The sequence below is a fragment of the Rousettus aegyptiacus genome, unplaced genomic scaffold (assembly GCF_014176215.1).
Source record: "Rousettus aegyptiacus isolate mRouAeg1 unplaced genomic scaffold, mRouAeg1.p scaffold_m13_p_10, whole genome shotgun sequence".
NCBI classification, from domain to species: Eukaryota; Metazoa; Chordata; class Mammalia; order Chiroptera; family Pteropodidae; genus Rousettus; species Rousettus aegyptiacus.
The window spans coordinates 33,691,458-33,710,963 of NW_023416285.1; positions in this window are offsets into that span (position 1 = coordinate 33,691,458).

Genomic DNA, 19,506 nt, shown 5'->3' on the forward strand with positions numbered 1-19,506 from the left:
TAAAGTGATCCATATCAGATTGTGAAAGTTCTATTTGTATGCCACTAAAAGTTTTAAAAATAATTTGATGCTTAACTGTTAAATGTACTTCTGCATTTATTGAAAATGTCGTGCTTTTTCTTCTTTATGTCGCGAATATGGTGAATTGCATTGATTGCATTTTGAATCTTAAACCAAGCTTGCATTACTGAAGTAATTCAACCTGGTCATGATGTATTGACCTTTTTTTACATATTACTGGATTTGATTTGTTAATATTTCATTGAGGATTTTTGTGCACATATTCATGAAACATATTGGTCTAAGTGTTTAGTTTTTCGAATGTGCTTGTCTAGTTTGTGTAGTATTGTGACCTCTTCAAATGAGTTGGGAATTATTTCCTCCTTTTTCATTTCCAATAAGAATTTGTATAGAATTGCTATTTCTTTCCTTAAATGTTAGGGAGAATTCACCGGGGAAGCCATCTGGGACTGGACTTTTTTTTGATGGAATACTTTAAACTACTTTAATGTGTTCATAAAATTGATGAACTTACACTGTTCTTTCATGTTTATATATATATGTGTGTGTACATACGCACACACGCACATATATAAAATTAAAGAATAGTTTTATTTTAATTATGAACAATTTTCTCTTTTTTATGATTTAAATTCATTACAATATTTCCCACAGAGACATTTTCTACTTGAATATGCTTTTTTTTTTTTCTTTTAAGAACATAAAATACTCCCGAAGGCAGGGACAATGACATATTTATATTTGTACTCTAGTGTTTAACAGTGTCCTATAAAATAGCATTCAGTAAATGTTTATTTAAATGAGCAAATAAATGAATTAATGAAAAGGTCAGTGCTAAGACTCATACTTTAATCCATTTGTCCTCCCTAAGTCACATTTTTCTCATCCATAACATGAATAAATGCAAATAAATACCATTTAAGATCGAGTCAGTTTTGAAATCCCTTGAAATAGATTTGTTTTACTAGTCTGGATGTAAGGAAAAAAGAACTCAATTGCAAAGACTTTTTCATTCATACTCCAAAATCTCTCATCCACACAGATTTTAGTCTTTCTCTCTCTTTTTATTATCTTCAGGTAAGTTTTACGGTTAATATCTGTAAGCGTGTGCCTCTAAGACATTCTGCATCTGTAATATTTTCTGTATGTTTTAATCACAAAGTTTAGAGATAGAAGGGACTATGAAAGTAATCAAAACCTATCATTGTGCAAAACAATTGAGTTCAGAGAAAATAAGTGTTTTTCTACTTCTGTAAGTGACTTCTTGCTAAATGCATACAAAGATTACTTAGGTGACAACAAAACTAAAGTATTTGAAGTTTTTCTCTTCCTCCCTGATGCATTCTTATCTTCAAGAGCAAAAATATTAAGATTAGAAGAGATTTACAAAATAATCGTGTATGGGAGTGATGTAAAACCAATGTGAAACAGTTATGTCAAGCAAGGTAAAACCTTTAAAATCATGTATAGTTATACCACACCACTACCTAAGGGTGGTTTTTCTACAGTGTAAGATCAAAAAGTATTTTCTAATGGTTTCTTCTTTAAAATGTTATGTATTTCAGTGCCAATCTCAGGGCTTCAAAGAGCCCATATTTCTTACGACTAAGTCCTACAGTGAAGCTGAAATTATTTAATGTTGTAATTTGATATGTGTGCACGTATCTATATACTCACAAAAATGTGTAATACTTTTTCAATACAAAATTGTTTTATTTCCCTAGAAGAAACAATAACTTTTCTTCCTTAAGCCATAGATTTTATAGTTAATATATCTATCTTTGTTTCTCTCATTTCTATAAGAAAAGGCAAATAGATGAGTACACTTAACTAATGTGAGTATCCCTATACTTTTTAACATAAAGTGATTTTCTAAAATAAACAAATTTTACTTAAATCCCTCTGTTATTAACTGAACAATTTTGTTTAGGGTTTAACCTTATAAAGTAAACTAGAAAAAGGATCTGCCCCAGTTGCCCCATAACTATATGTTGCTATGAAAGGAGGTCTTGAGCTTCCACAAATAGGGAGGGAGAATGGTTAGGCAGCTGTCTCTGGTGAAGTAAAGAAGCACAACAAAGGTACACTGATGATATTGGTGTCAGATAATTAAATTGCCCAATTTGTGTCCATTTAGAATCTTGCCTATCTTTAATATTGTCTGACAGTACTTTTAGTTGTGTCACACGCTAATTGACAGTGCTTGATGAAAAATAAAACCTGACAAAACATCCTTTTAGTTTAATAGAGGTATTATATGTATGAGAGATGAAAACAGACAGAGAAAGTAAAGGAAAATGAGAGAGGATCCACTTGAGTTTTCATTTTGCATATGTATTTTTATATAATCCTAATATTTCTGATTTTTAACCTAGAAAGAAATAAAAACAATAAAATGAGCTTTTGGTTTTTGCAGTTGAGATATTTTTATTAATCTTTTAATTTAAAAGCTTATTGTATATCTTCATAGGACTTGAACTATTTTTAAGAAGTGTTCTAGGAGTATCAATTTTCCTTTTGTCCTAACTCTGTGCTCTGTGTCGAATTAAACATATGAGAGAGAAGAAAGAGGTGGAAGACAGGTAAATCATGAAGAACAAAAATAAGAGATTTAAATACATAAATTACTATGGACTCATATTAATAACCTAAAAATGGAAACTGTTTGAACATATTTTGAATTATTTAATTATCTTTATTATCTCAATTTCCCTTGGGCTTAAATTGGGCTCTTATTAATAAAATAGGTCCCTTTGGAAGTTACTTCAATGCTTTAAGTCAGTAATATATTAAGAGTAAGTATATTATAATAATGTTCCATATTGACAGAGGTGCCAACTTGAGCATAGGCAGGAAGATGGTGAGTGCAGCCCAGCTTTGTCTCAGGCAGTCTTTTTCTGAGTCTGCGCTCCTTGTCGGAACATTATGCTGCCTCTCGTATTGCAGAAATATTTAAAATTACAACTTTTTGCTTGCACTGCCATCAGTTCCTTTCACGAGGACTTATCTTGGGTTTACGTGCACTTCTGGTTCTAAAGTTGTCATCCCTGTATCTTAAGATATCTCTTTGGAAACTTAGAAGAAAGAAAAAAGATATAATTCAGATGCTCAGCCATCTTGTTGCTTCCTAATCATCTATAGTAGGAGAGAGGGGTGTTGCTGAACATTAATTATAATCAATTGATTCCATATTAATAATTACAAAATTTATAATCGTACCTTGAAAATAACATTCAAAATATATTTTCCATATTGAGTCGATTTATCCTCAATTTAGAAAATTACCCCTGAGTGAAATATGTATATGAAATTAATACTGAGTCAAAATTAATATATTTCTAAGACCATGGAAGCTTAGTGATAGTAGTTAATTAGGAAAATAATGCAATTGTTTTTAATGGCATTAAGGAGAACTTTAAAAATTATATTTCTATTCTTGTGAAAAAATACCTCCTGGAACTTTAATGATAAAGAGTAGATAAATTATATTTTAATATAATTTAGAAAAATTACCCCTTGAAAAATATATTCACTGATATTCTATGGCAAGAAAATTAACACATAAATTAATAGTAAAACAAGAGACAGAACACTAATCTCTAAAGAAATAATGCCAAGAGAATATATGTTTGCAATCTTTTTGGACGTGACAGAATTACCTCTTTGGAATTTCTGCAGAAATAATAATAATAAAAAAAATAATTAAAGAATGTTTTAGAAGGGTAAACAACATTGTATGGGAAGTTATTAATAAACAGCTTGATTTTTATGATTATTCATAGCTTCCCTATCTTTTTATACATGAGATGTGTAAAAAATGTGTTATATCTAATTGAGACTCAACTAAATTAGCTTTTTCAGTTGATTATAGCATCATTTTCAGAGCGCTCTACTATTTTTGTTTAAAATGACGTTTTTTCAAACATAGCTTATTTTGTCTCCTGCAAGTCAATTCATTCAAAGGTGCTCATTGGTTGGTTTATTCTTGCTAAAAAGGCAGAGACATATTATAATTTCATTATGAAAATAATATACTTTGCCAAATACACCAAAATATTAATTTTCTAAAAATTTTTGAAAGGAAATCATAAACAATTATTTGAATTATTTTGAAAAGTTATATAGTACTGTTAAAACGATTTTTATTATGATAAATTTAATACTAAATTATGACTTATATTGTTCTACTGTTCTATATAATCTCTAAATTTTCTTTAAAAAAATGTCAAGATCTAGGTCAAATTTATCGACTCCAGAAATAAATTCGCAGGAAAGTGAGTCTGAAGAGTAGCTTAATTTCAATCAGACAAGCTACAGAGGAAAAGATTCCTCCTCCTTCCTATCCACGTCAGCAATTGTGAAAGCGAAGCTCTTCTTTTTAGTTATGATTTATCCACTTGATGATTCGTATTATTGTAATTCGCTAGATCATTACTCATCTTCATTTGGTTTATTAGCACAAAGTCTGAGACCGTGCTGGGGGAGGGTGTGGTATTGTTTGCTGCTTACAAGCGGGAGGATTCCTGAGGTTGGTAGGGTTACTTTCTTACCTACTTTCTCTTTCTTTTTAAACAATGTATGTTAAATTATGAGCCTGCAGCATGAATTATTCGGTTTTAGGTCTTAGGATAATATTAGGTTGAAAAGAGATGATAGAAGTTCTGTTGGTTTGGCTTTGATTCAAATTACTGTCCCTGTATCCTTCAGTTTATGTCACATTTGTGAGCTGTCTGCCTACGTTTTCCCAGGATAGAGAAGAAAACTTATTTTGACTCAAAAGGAAAAATAAAAATAAAAATACTAAGCTTAGTAAATGCTATTTTTTCCAATAGGAATATATTCTTAGTAGAATTGCACTCTACATATATTGCAAGAAAATATCCTTTGCTGCTGCTCCCGTGAATTCTTTAAAGGGTAAGACTGTTAATTCTGGGTGCCATGACAATGAGGAAATGTCAAAAAAGCATAAGAAAAAGCCAAGATTTCGTTTTCAGGATGGGAACTGAAAATACTAGTACTGATTTTGCATCTCTTTCTGGAATTTAACAGATAGTACCTACCAGTAACTGGTAAACATTTTAGGTGATTAGTAAAGTGAATGACAAAGACCTTCATGGAACCCTCACACTCATTCCCAACCAGCTTTACCTTTTATTTCTTCACTGTACAGACTGGAGACACCAACTACTCACCTTCCCAATCTCTAGTTAGATCTAGTCACCATGATAACTTTCTGGTAAGTAAGGAATTAGCAAAGTCTGCTCAATGGTTTCTAGAAAAGCCTTTCTGATAAAAAAAAAAAAAAAGGAATAGATATCATTGCTTCTTGCCACCATTAATGCTTTGAATGTCATGTACTGTATAAAACGGTAGGAGCTATTTTCTGAACAGGAGAGAAAGGCTAAAAGGGTCACAGAAGACTTATGTTGATATACGTGGTGGATATGAGATATGCTGCCCACAGTCCTTTTTAGGGAAGGACTGGCTACTAGCTGTAGAGAATGGGATCAACAAACAGCCTCCAACCATCAGCTTTTCAGGGTTTAACACAGCTGCTGAGAGCTGCCGGACTTGAGGTCACACTCTTCCAGTGACAGAGTGAGATGATATTTATAACTTGAGACAGACCTAGCTGTTTCAGGCCAACATAGAACTTTCTGATAGTTGATATTCACTCTAAAGCTCCCTACCAGATTGGCTGAGTTTCTGTTGCATGTGCATCAGTTTTTATCTGCCCAATCTTGCTTCCTCCCACTTCTCCTCATAGTGTTGATCCCTACTAAACATCTTATGTCCAACATTCCATTTCAGCTTCTCTTCCAGAGAGCTAACCTTCAATAATGGAAAAAAATATATAGTTATCTTTCAGACATTTTGGTATGTGATAAAACAATTTATTAAAATCACAGTTACTTGTAAAGCTGACGAATCATTCTTAGCTTTACAGGGAGACAGTTTCAGAATTTTAACTACTTTTTTAAAATTCTTAAATGAAAGTAGTAGTTATATAATATTTTATAAATTATTATAAAGAAGAGGAACTTCAAATATCATTTGCTCCAAAGTCCTTTATCCATAAGAAACCTGTGGCCCAGAAATGTGGACTAGAATTGCAATAGATCTCAGACAAGAAGTCAAAAGAGAAGCCATACCAAACATTGTATTTAATGAATTATTTCTTTCTATTATAATACAACTCCTTCACTGCTTCTCCACATGTTACACCATGATCTAAAGCAGCTGTTCTCAAGTGTGGTCTATAAACTAGTAGTGTCAGCATCATCTGAAAACGCATTAGAAATTAAATGAAACTTCTGGGGTCCTATCATGGACATACTGAATCAGAAATTCTAGGAGGGAACAAATGAAGCCTAGTAATCTATGCTTTAACAAGAGTTCCAGACGATTCTGATACAGGCTAAGGTTTGGAGACCTATAACAGAGAAAGATCTACTACTGATTGGAAAAGTCAAAGGAATTTGCTTCTAGTCCCAGATGACCAGCAAAATAGTGGTGCGATCTCGACACTGCCACTTCCTGCACCTTAGTTTACTTACTGGAAAAAGGTGAAACTGTTCAAGATTTTTAACAATGGACTTTAGTAAGGGTACTCTAGAGAAACAGAATCTACATACACAAGAGATGTTTATTAATATTCCATTGTATTTACAGTTTAACACAGCAAACCAAAGTGAATTACCACTTGGCAGAAAGCATATCATTCTAAATTTATAATGTATCACTTTGTGCTAACACATTGTAAAAGCAAGAAGTACAGTATGTTAGAGATTACCTCAAAAATTCCAAGCTAGTTCTTTCTTTGCTCCCAGTACCTAATCCCCTCCTTATTCCCAGCCCCTGGCCTAATCATAAGAGAAAAGAAAAATAAAAAAAGGTGGGAATTCTAAACATACAGAATGTATGAAGAATTGCATTTTAGTAATTAAGCTGAAATTGTCCTTGTCTTTTTATACAGCGACAATAACTTTAGAATCCCTTAGGGATATAACATAGAATAAGACACTGCAAAATTTAGAATGTTAACTATAAAAATAATTAATGCTCATTATATACCAATTGTGTGTGTGTGTGTGTGTGTGTGTGTGTGTGTGTGTGTGTGTAGAGAAAGAGAGAGAAGTTCAAAGGGAGAGAAATTTATTTAAGGAACTAGCTCATATGATCATGGAGGCCAACAAGTCCAATTCGAAGAGCAGGCCTGCATACTGGAGACCCAGAGAAGAGTCTGAGGCAATCTGGAGACAACTCTTCCTCAGAAGCTTATTTTATTTTAAAGTTTTCAACTAAATGGATAAGACCCACCCACATTATTGAGAGTAATCTGCTGATTCAAATATTAATCTCACCTAAGAAAATACATTAACAGCAATATCCAGATTGGTGTTTGAACAAATATTTGGGTACCGAGACCTAGTCAAATTGACATACAAAGTTAACTGGTATAGGACTCTTTGTTCGAATAAATGAAACATTGCACAGAAGCCCATATGTCAAACCAAGAAAAGCTCAGTTGTTGAAGCAGGATGAGTCTCTGGAATTTTTTACAGTCAACACATTCTCATTTTCATACCACCACTTTCCATCACTAAGGGGCCTTGCAGAACCTACAAGGATTTATTGATGCATCACTTAAAAACCACATAAATACCGAAATAACGGGACTGCTTCCAGCTCTTAGATATCAATTGATGTAAAAAGATATTGTCAGGGAAGCTCCTGAAGGCATTCCTTCACTTTAAGTTTTAGAACTCTGTATTTTGTCACTTGCCTAAATATATGACAAATGCTTACCAAATGCTTTTCTCATCTAGGAATATATATATTTTTTAAATACAGCAATTATTCATCGACTACCTATTTTATGTACGGTTCTCTTCTGGGTTTTGCTCTACTGAATTATTAGAAAATTTACTTAAAAAATAGCAAAAGCAAATTTTCTCTCAATCCATGTATGGATTTTTATAGATTTCAAACAAATGGGGTAAGAATTAATGAAATTTTAATATAATAATATGATATGTCTTAACAATATGGAAAATTCCAAGGTTAGAAACCCTTAAATTAAATCAAGTGCCCCAAATTCAGGAATCGGTCACTATGAGATTAAATGATAATGGATCCTGAAAGAAAGCCCTCAGTTACTAGCATTTTTAAATTACTCTGCCTGTTTTATCTAAACGTATACAAAAGTAACAACAAAATATCTGACAGTGTTCATATATAAAAAGAAAATTCTTCTTTCCAGTCATGAGCTCTTACATGCTTCTTACATGAGAAATCAAGGCACTGTGGAGATTAATTAATCAGGAACCAAAATATAGGTCTGCATTAATTGTGTTCTTTCTGAAACATTTTAATGTAGTAATAATTTTTTTGTGCTTAGATGATTTTTTAAATTTAAGGGAAGTTTGAAGCTCATTAGATCATGAAGCTAATAATATTTTGCCACAAACTTTCTTGTTTTCCCCATTTTTGAGATAACCTGGATTCTCTGAGTGTTTAGATCCATATTTTATATCAACTATAATGACACATGGTGAGTATTCTTTCCCTTGTTACAGGTGGAGGAAAAGAAATTCAAAGAGTTCATATGATGTTAAGGTCAAATAACTAGTAAGTACAAAAGCTTGGATTTGAAAAAAACTGTTTATTTACAGAGTTTTTTGATCTGATTCTAACAAATGTCTGTGATATGACTGTACAAATCAATTACTTATACCTGGGGGACAGAGGAGGCCTAGAAAGAAAAGATGTACTCTTAAAAAGAGATGAAAGTGATTGAATCAAGATGAGAAATTGAGCATATTTGTCTACCTCACATCCCACCTCATATTTCCTGGAAATAACAGAAAATAAATTTAAAGAGTAAGTTTATAGGGGCTCCATTTCCAGGATAAAAGCCTAAAGAGCTCTGCAGACCCACTCCTCAATGAAATAAGCAAAGCTAATGAAAACTATGAAGCTAAAAAATAAATTAGTCTCTAGAAAAATGAATTTTTCTCAGGGCATATAGCAAATAAAAAAAACATTTATTCAAGGATAAAGTAAGACGTTCTTACTTTCTTCAGTAAGAACAATGAGAGTGCCATTCAAAGCATGACCTGCTGCTTCTCTCCATCCATCAAGTGCATCTATATTATAGGTAGATGTGTCTAAGAGGATGGTGTTCTCTCTTCCTTTAGCTTCTAATCAAGTTTTACCATATCTCACAAGGCAGCATATGTGATGAGTATTTTTCATCCACTCCAAATACAAATCAAAGAGGCTAAATTCATGGTAAGTACTAGCTAATAGTTGGGGGCTTCTTTTTCCACCCAGTCTCAACTCTTAGGACAGAGGCTCTATTCCATGTCCAACAAGCTGAGACTACTGCTCTTGCCCTAGCTCATTCTTAAATCAGATATTCCATTCTGGGAGAGTAAAACCAGAAAAAAAGGGAACTACTGCCCCACGCAGAGACCAGAGTATTGGTTTAGAGAGTTTTCCCAGAGGGAGAGGTAGTCCATAAGAAAAGAGCATTGAAGTGCTACCTAAAGTAACTGTCTTTATTTGAAATAGAGTTCAAGCTGTAGGATTCTCTCAAAAACAATAGTTCCCCTTAATTAAGACCAACATGGGCCACCTAATTTTTTACAAAGAATCAAAGAAAGAGACAGCTGAATAAAGCCCTTTTGGGGGACAGGAAAAACCTTAAAGACTGGCCTCGAAAACTATCAGTGTCCAAATTTAATTGGACTGGACTGCTGAGCAACTGATGCTTCAAGGTGTTTTGAAAACAATAGAGAAATCAGCCAATAATTGAGAAAGCCTAATGGGCAGGGTGTAATACCAAAGGAAACAGATAGCTTAACAGAGATCAGAGAAAGAGATAGTCAAAGGGATCCCTGGAAAAAACTCATCCAGAGGTGAATGTACACACTACAAGGCTACATCTTCTGAGGAGTGATGACAAAGGTTTCATACTGAAGGGGAAACAGACTTAAATAAGTAGCTTAGTGAAGTCACAAAACAAATAAGTACACAAAGAACAATGAAACAGTGCCAGGAAAAAGGAAACCCTTGCAGCACCTAAAGATGTTACAATATATTATGCAAAATGGATAATATTTAGCAAAATAAATTATGCAACATGCAACATATACAGGAAAAACTCAAAAACAGAAATTGCCTGTGAGAAAGACTAGATGTCAGATTTCACAAAGACTTGGAAGTACTCATTATAAATATGTTCAAAGAACTAAAGGAAAGCATACTTAAGGAGGTAAGGGGAGATATAAAGTATGAAGATACTGTCTCATCAAAAACAAATCAATAAAGATATAGAAGTTATTTAAAAAACTAGATAAAAATTCCGTATTTGTAAACAACTGAAGTAAAAAATTTTTATACAGCACTAGTAGAATAAAGAATTATGATCTTGAAGACAGACTGATAGAGATTATGCAATGCAAAGAACAGAGATAAAATAAAATGAAGAAAATGAACGGTGGGACACTTTCAAATGTACCAACACACATTTATTTGAAGTACCCAGAGGAGAAGAAGATAAAAGGAGAAGGAAAAAAAATATAAGATACAAGGCTTAATGCCTCACAAGTTTGCTGAAATACATTAACCTATATATCTAAGAAGCTCAATAAATTCTAACTAGAATAAAGAGCACACCAGACACATCTTAGTAAAACTGATGAAAACTAAAGACAAAAAATGACTGTTTTATACAAAGAGACCCTAAAAAGATTTAGTCAACCTCTCAACAGACATAATGGAGGCCACAGGCACTGTATGACATATTCAAAGTACTCCAAAAAAGATTTAAAAATACTTGTTAACCAAGACTCTTGTATCCAACAAAACTCTCTCTCAAAACTGAATGCAAAATAAAGATATCACCAGATAAACAAAAGCTGAAAGAATTTGTTGATAGAAGACTTTATAAGAAACTTTAAAATTAGAGTTCTTTAGGCTAAAACCATATAGAATTGGACTCCACAGAGAAAAACAAAGGGTACCAATAACGGTAACTATATAATTATAAAAGACAATACAAATATTTATTTTTCTTTTTCTTCTCTCAACCCAAAATTTAAAAGTATATGTATAAAACAATATGTGTTATTATTGGGCCAATAACATATAAAAACATAATGTATTAGACAATAAGAGTATAAAGGAGGTGAGTGGGAGTATAGTTGTATTGAAGTAAGGAAATGACACCAGATGATTACTCAAACCCACGGGAACAAATGACTACAACCAGAAATGACAAATAAGAAGGTAAATATAACACGCTCTAAAGTATATGCTTGCTTACTTTGTTTTCTCAGTTTTTTTAATAGACATAAAGTTATATAAAATAATAATTATAACTATGTATCATTGGGTCCATTACATACATGTTTTGTTTGCATGTATAATACCACAAAAATGGGGAGGAAAAAACAGAGTTATATAGAAATAAAGTGTCTATATAACACTGAACTTCAATTAGTAATATAAAAATTATAATAGATATGTAACAAAGGTCTCCAACCCCCGGGCCACAGACTGGTATTGGTTGGTGACTTGTTAGGAACTGGGCCACTGTATTTGCTGCCACTCCCCAGCACTAGCATCATTGCCTCAGCTCCACCTCAGGTCATCAGGCATTAGATTCTCATAGAAGCACTGATTCCTGGTACCAAAAAGGTTGGGGACTGCTGAATAAGCCCTAGGGCACCTACAGAGAAAATAGCTCAAATAGGGCAAAATTACTAAAGGAATTAAAATACTATATAGAATATAATTGTTTCATGAAAAAGAAAACAGCAAATGAGGAATACAGGAACAAAAAATACATGAAACAGAAACAAAATGTAAAATGGTAGATGTATATCCAACTTTATCAATAACAATATTAAATGTAAATGGATTAGCCAATTCGATCAAAGAGCAGAGATTGTTGGATTGGATTAAAAAATAACTATACACTTTCTACAAGAGGCAAACTTTAGATTCAATGATACAACTAGGTAAAAGGGAAAGAATGGAAGAAGATATATCATGCAAACAACAACCATAGAAAAAGCTGGAATGACCATTCTAATATCAGACAAATAGACTTTAAAATAAATTCAATTACTTTTTCTAAGGCTCAGGACTTTATTAAGGTAGGGTGAAGTTGAGGCAGGGTAACTGATAAGAATTCTTATCCTGCATATGTTACAAAGGAGTTACGAGAATCACAGTGCTAACGTTAAAAATAAACTATAAAGTAATGAAGCAATATATAAATAGTGTCGATAACGTATATTAATTAAAACCCTGAAATAAATAGAGACATGTGTGAATATAGCTCATTTCTATTCTCTAGCCTAATATGGAAAGCCTTAATTCCATTTCTTTTGTCTGAAGAAGTGCTTCAGATACATGCCACTATATATCATTTAAAAGTGATTTCAGAACATGTGGGGTTATGAATATGGTATTTATAAGTAAATTCTAGCCAAGTATTATTAGTTTAAAACTCAATAATACCAAAATCCCCTCAAGGTTTTGTGTTAGCATTGATATAGTTTTGTAGCTAAGCAGTTAACTTACAAACAAAGCAACATAATAGTTTTAAGTCTAAAGCAACAAAGAATATGGGAAGATAGTGCTAAATTAGTTTGAAACCTTGCTTTTGCATAACAAATCGTTTTTACTGTGAGGAAAAGCTTCTGGAAGACTCTCTCATACTTAATATTTATAGAAACTGCAGAATCCACCCCAATCTGTTTTTTCGGCACTGAGCTCCTCCCTCTTTCAAACTTCTCAGTGAATAAAAGTAGGGACAGAGTCAGTGATCTTGATTGATATTGTGCATTTCCACTCCTTCAAATCTGATCTATTTGGACCCTTCTGCTGCTTTCACTTATATTCAACACTTGGACTCACTCCTTCCATCAGGAAACAGAGTATTTTTGGGTTCCTTAGAGATTAAGGAATCTCTGGCCATTTATTTTTGCTTGTCCTTTCCATTGACCATCAACTGGAATCTCATTACCCTATCCACACTCCTATTTATAGCTTCTCTGTTCATTCTCTTTTTTGACAAGTTTTATATCAAAATTTTATGCTTTCATTCACATGTGCAATTTACAAGTTGGTCAGCTTATTTAAAAATGTTTATAAGCAAACAGCAGTGTAACCACCATTCATGTCAAAATTAGAACATTTCTAACACTCCTGAAGCCTCTGTGTACCCCTATAAACTACTCCCCTCCTCAACTCCAGAGGTAACCACTACCATAACAATTGTGGCAGTTAATTTATTATTTTTCTGTACTTATATACACTGAAATATACATATCTGAACAATATAATATATAGTTTAGTTTTTCCTGTCTTTAAAATTTATACGATTAAATTGTATTTTGTTTTGCTTCTCGCACTTAAAATTAAATTTGAAAAATTCATCCACAATGTTGCATATAGCTCTAGTTTATTGCTATTATTTTTTACTGGATTATATGCCAATTGTGTGAAAATATCAAATAACTCTAACATAAAATATAGTATATTCCATTGAATGAACAGAACATATCGAACTTAATTTTAACTTGCTGGGCAATGTTTTTCCAACTTTGGACTATTATAAGCAACGCTTCTAGGAATAGTCTTTGAATGATAATCTGGTACTCTTATGCACCAGGGTCTCTAGGCTAAATAACCACAACTCTTCAAGTTTAGTTAACTATTACAAACTGTTTTCCAAAGTGGATGTGACAATTTAAACTCCCACCAGCTGGCTATGGACGCTTCAGAAACCTACAGAGGAGTATGAAAGGGCACGAGACAGCAAGAAACCACACTTGTATCGTTAAATAAATAAAAAAAAATATATGTAATATATGTAAGTATATATATGAATATATATATTAATGTAATGTAAGCTATACACTCTGGCCACGGCGCAACAGAGGGCACGTACATATTATATGATATATCTAACACATATTATACAAATGTAAATACAAAAACATATAAATATATGTCCTTGCAGATTCTCTCCCCTGCTTGGCAGGCTCTCCGCCCAGCGCTTCCTGCGCGGCCATGGAGTGGCGGTGCGCACTTTGTCCGCCGATGCCTGGAGGCGAGGCAGGGCCTAAGGACTTCGGGCGCCATCGCAGCCTCTCTAGGACGATGTGCAGGATCGCAGGACCGGCAGTGTGGTGTGAAGGCTGGACGCAACTGTTGGCACCCACAGTGCTCTAGCTGCAATGTGACGGCTATCGGCTGCAGAAGTAGTTTGAGCGCTTGAGGCACCAGGCTCTGGGCTTGTTGAATTGGCTGCCTCCGCACCCTACACGCAGCACGCCGGGAACACCGAGACCCTGGCCAGCATCCGAGGTCCCAGACCACACGCTCTGTCCAGTTCGCCAACTACATCACCTTCTCGCCATTGGGTGTGGATCATGATGAAGCTTGGAGTTCATGACAAAGCCAGTAAGGAAATGAGAAAGACCTCAAATTCATATATCATCAAGAAAGGGGCCACTAGCCAGGGGCAGGTCCAAGTGGTGGCTACTTTGAGGCTGTCCAAATCTTCCAGTCATCAGAGCCCCTAAAGCCTCCTCTGGTAAGCTTCACTACCCAGTCCTGTCACTCAAGTTTCCAAGTTCTCTGGGGACGGGCTGCAGCTCTGTGTCCCACATGGAACAGCTGTCCTGGGGATAGGAGGACAAGAGAGGCCACCCAACCTGGATTCCCAGTCCAAAAGAGAACAATACTTCTCTCACATGATTTTTGTCCAGCTCTGCTATGTGGCAGTGACAACAGGTGGGAGCAATGATAACCCACTTTTGGTGACTGCCCAATGGCTCCTATTCGCGCAGCTGCAAGCCATGACTCAGGCCTGTTGCAGCCTTCGCCATCATATACGTAAACTTTAAGGCAGGCTTTGTGACTTTAACTATCTATCTATCTAGCATTTTATTTTTAGTTTCAAGTATATGGTACATGAACTGTAACTTCTTTATCCAATTGTCTGTTGATGGGCATTCAGGTTGCTTCCATATCTTGGCTGTTGTGAATAGTACTGCCATGAACTTAGAGATCTTTTTAATAGTATCTCTTCCTGGGGGTTACTATCTCATGCTTGCTTCCTTTCTCTCTGTCCCCCTTTATGCAAATGGTACTGCACAGTTACCAGTACAGTATGACAGTGGCCTTCTGCAGAGCTTCTCCTAGGAGCTTACAGTCCCCCACCCAAACGTGCATGTGTGCACACACAGACACACACACACACACAGACACACTCACTCCTCCAGAGAAGCATGCCTCTATGTCCTAGGTTCTATCAGAACTCTCGGAAATGTTTCTATTCTAAAGGTCTTTTTCCCTATTCCTGCAGGTTTGGGATGACAGGGTAAGGTGGGTAAGCCAGCACAAGTATTTAGACACTTATTTTCCCTTGCTCTCCCTACTTTTTGGACTGGAAGGGCATCTGTAGGCATTAGGCTTCCCCTTCCTGAGGTTCCTGCTCTCCAATCCCTCTGGCAGTAACATCACTTCCTAAGTGGAAGTGCATTTTTCCTATACTTAGGAAAATAAAATTATGATCTAAATCCTCCAGGCTAAAGGAATTTAAAATCCCCTGGCCTCCATCCCTGAACAAAGCCTGCTTTTCAAGTCTAACGTGCTACAAAATCAAATCTGACAGTGAAAGCTGAGATGTAACTATTTATTCTAGCATATATGTCTTTTCTCTGAAACATCAGAAGCCATTGCTTTTAATGGGTGAGTAATTCACATGGCTTCAAGATTTATAGAATATGTGGAATCAAGTGAAAATGCTTCAAAAATATTTTTCTCTTCCAGTTTTTTGATACTAGGGAGGAAGAAGGTAGAAATAGGAGAGACTGCTATACTTTATCTTCCCACTGGTGTACCTGTTTCTTTGTTGAGATCTCTATTTTTTTTTTTAATTGAGAGGTCCTGTCTAGATTAATTAATTGCTTTAGATGAACATTTCTTGTGAAAGCTATACAAATTACATATGATTTTTCAAAAACCTAATAAATTAGAATCAGAAATGAAAACTGAATTTACAACTATTTTACAATTTACATATAACCAATATATTTTGATGTAGAAGGGACAGCATTAGAATTAGGCATGTAGAATGAGGGTATCCTGTAGCGCCCAACATGAGACTTTGGGAATTGCTTTCAAAATGTCTCAGAAATATAGAGAATGTTAAATAAAACATTCTTTCAGAGATTTTTCTCTCTTGCAAATTGTGACAGAGCAACATTGATCAAATTTGTAAATTCCTGAAATGTTTACTGTATCTCAAACCAAATTTCACCATAAGCCACTGCTCTGGAGTTTGGACTAAATAGAGATGCAGATTGGTAGGAAAAAAAGTCCAGATGGATCTGAGATGCAAGTACCAACTTGAAGTGAAGGAGTTCAAGGTGAACAAAATGTCCTTGCTCATCAACCAAGCGGAGAGGAACACTTATCTAGTTTACATAAAAAAAAAAATAAAAAAAAAACAAAACCTGGGTTTTCTACTTTTCAGAATAGCAAGAATAAAATAGAATGTGTATATATGAGTGTGTGTATATATATAATATATATACATACACATATGTGCATAAATATACACATATACAAACAATAGCATGGGAAAAGAAAATTCAAGCTAATTAAAAAGATAATTAAATTGGAACATGCAATAACATTTGAGATCACAGGTTAGGAAATATTTATTGAAGACACGATAATTTAATAATTGATAAAATGGAGGAATTATAAAATGTGTGCAGCTTTGAAAAATAATCACTATTTGGCAATATTCTGCTCATATTTAACAATGTTGCTTTAATAAAATAACAAGAGTTGCCAACATGGAGCAATTAGGTCAGACAAACTAGGAATTAATTACTGTAGACAGGCCCATATGTCACAGAAACATTGCACATGTTCACCAAATCTTGCTTGGAAAGGGAAAGATTTATTCTGGGAAAGCTCTTGAGATAGTAAAAGGGACATTGCTGCTAAAATTTGAATTGAAAGTGACTTTGCAGAATTTAAATCATGAAGGTGCAAAGTTGGATTAAGTACAAACTAAGTGAATTTTCTTAAATTCAGTTGTTCAATTACTTAACATAAACTAAGTGATGCTTAAATGATGTGGCTTAAACTTCTTGAGGTGTGCCAGGAACCAAATTCCAGCAAGGCATTAATCACTGATTCTACCCATCCATACACACATATCAGTTTAAGCTAGTATAGAGAAAAGATTAGCAAGTCACGTTCTTTGGAGTACATATACATGGCCTAGATTCAATCTCTGACCCAAAATTTAGTTTTAGAATGAAAGATTGGAAATCAGTCTCTTTGTTTTGTTTCCTAAATATTCCCCAATGTTTTTAGTCCACAAAAATCACTGTTTTAGTCTTTAAAAATCACCGTTGATCTTTGCAATGATATTCTTTTCATCACTAAAACATATCATCAAGTGTGGAATATGCACTTTCACCAAGATAATCAATAACAATATTTTGCAATTTAAATGAAAACAAAACAAAACAAAACAAAACAAACCCGATAATTTTTTTTTTCTCTAAACTGACCTTTTTATAAATCAAGCTTGGTTATTCTTAGCTGGACTCTATCACAACCCTTATTTCTAACTTATTTTCTAGGAGTTATAGCCAAAGCCATTAATACTCATTTCTCATGTAAGGTCTTTTGAGATGTTTCATATTCCAAAAAGCCCACACGCGGAGGGCAACCTTTAAAGATGGACTTGCAAACTTACATATCTAAGAGGACACAGGCAAACAATGCAACCCCAACTGGGATTATGAAAAAAGTGCAACCACAGATATAAATGACAGACAACATGTAGGTTCATGGTAGAGATACAATAAGGATCAGTGGGGACTGTGGAACTCTGGATCCTACTTGCTAATAGTCCCAGAAAACCTGATATGTGATCCAGATCAGGATTTTATGTAAAATTTTACAACATTTTAAATATTGCAATTAATGCAAACATCAAAACACAAAGAATTATTATTAAAAACAAATACATTGAGCTAGACGAAAATATTTTAGAACCAAATTTAACATGCCACCAGACAGATGCCTGCACTAGACATTAATGCTTCCACATTATCTGCTCTATGGGCATAGAAGATACTATTTTTTTAAATACTACTATTATTTGTGCCCTAAAATTCTCAAATTTTAATTTGTATCAGAGTCACCTGGATAGGGTTGTTAGTTAAAATACAAGATAACTGGTTAAATTTGAATTTCAGATAAACAGTGTATTCTTTTTGGTATAAGTGTGTTCCAAATATTGCATAGCACTTACTGAAAAGTTATTCATTGTTTATCTACACTTCAATTTAACTGCGTAGACTACTTTTATTTGCTAAACTTGGCAAGTCTATATCTAGAGATCTTGTTAAAACACAATGCTGGCCCTACTCCACAAATTTTTGATTCAATAGATCTTGGGTAGGCCCTAAGAATTTATGTTTCTAACAGATTTCCTAGGGATATTATTACTGCTAGTTCCATGAACATACTTTGAGACTATTGCCCTAAAATAAATTAACATTGGGTTAAAAATTTTTTTTTATCACTTTAGATTATATCTTCTTTTTGAATTAAATGTTTACTTATTCTTTCAAATATATAGAGATTCTCTGGTTTTCCTAATGACTCAAGAGCAGTTCTAAATCTGTATTAAAGATTATATTTTACTTTAGACTCAAAAGGATCACCTACCCCCTCATGCTTACAGTGTTAACTGCCCAGTTATATACATTTGATTCTTCAGGCACTTTAATGCTTAACTATGAAGTTATAGTAGTTGAGTTTAACTAGAAAAGAGAATGAGTTTCTTGAGATAGTTGGGCATGACATCTGCTTTACCTGAACCATCATCTTTTTTTTCTTCTAAAATGAAATGAGAAATGTTAGCTGTGTTTAAAGGTGTGGCAATACCCTTACAATGAACCATGATTATATTAATTTGACTAAACAAGAATCAAAAACTTGTCAGAAACTTATCAAAATGCCATTATTAAAATTTAATTTGCAAACTATTGTATTACTCCTATCTTTCTAAGTATGTACATGTTTTGTCATAAACTGCCTTGATTCTGGCAACCTCACACCTCTTCTAACCAGATGTTTTTGCTGGCGTTCACTTTGCTGAGGCCATTTTTAGTCCTTGGAAGATGGGAAGGAACAATTTTAGATGATCGCGCCTGTATTGTCATCAGCATTGCAGTCATGTTGCTTGTTGCTCATTGTCTCCAACTTGTTGCCCCCACTCTTGCCTACCTAGATCCTGGCCTCTAGGGTGGATCTGTACTATATTCTGTACTCTTTTTGTCCCCACCTTTTGGGGGCTGAATCTTTGGCCCTGTTTCCTGATCCATATGATCGTCTCCCTGTTTTTTCATCTCTGCCAGTCCC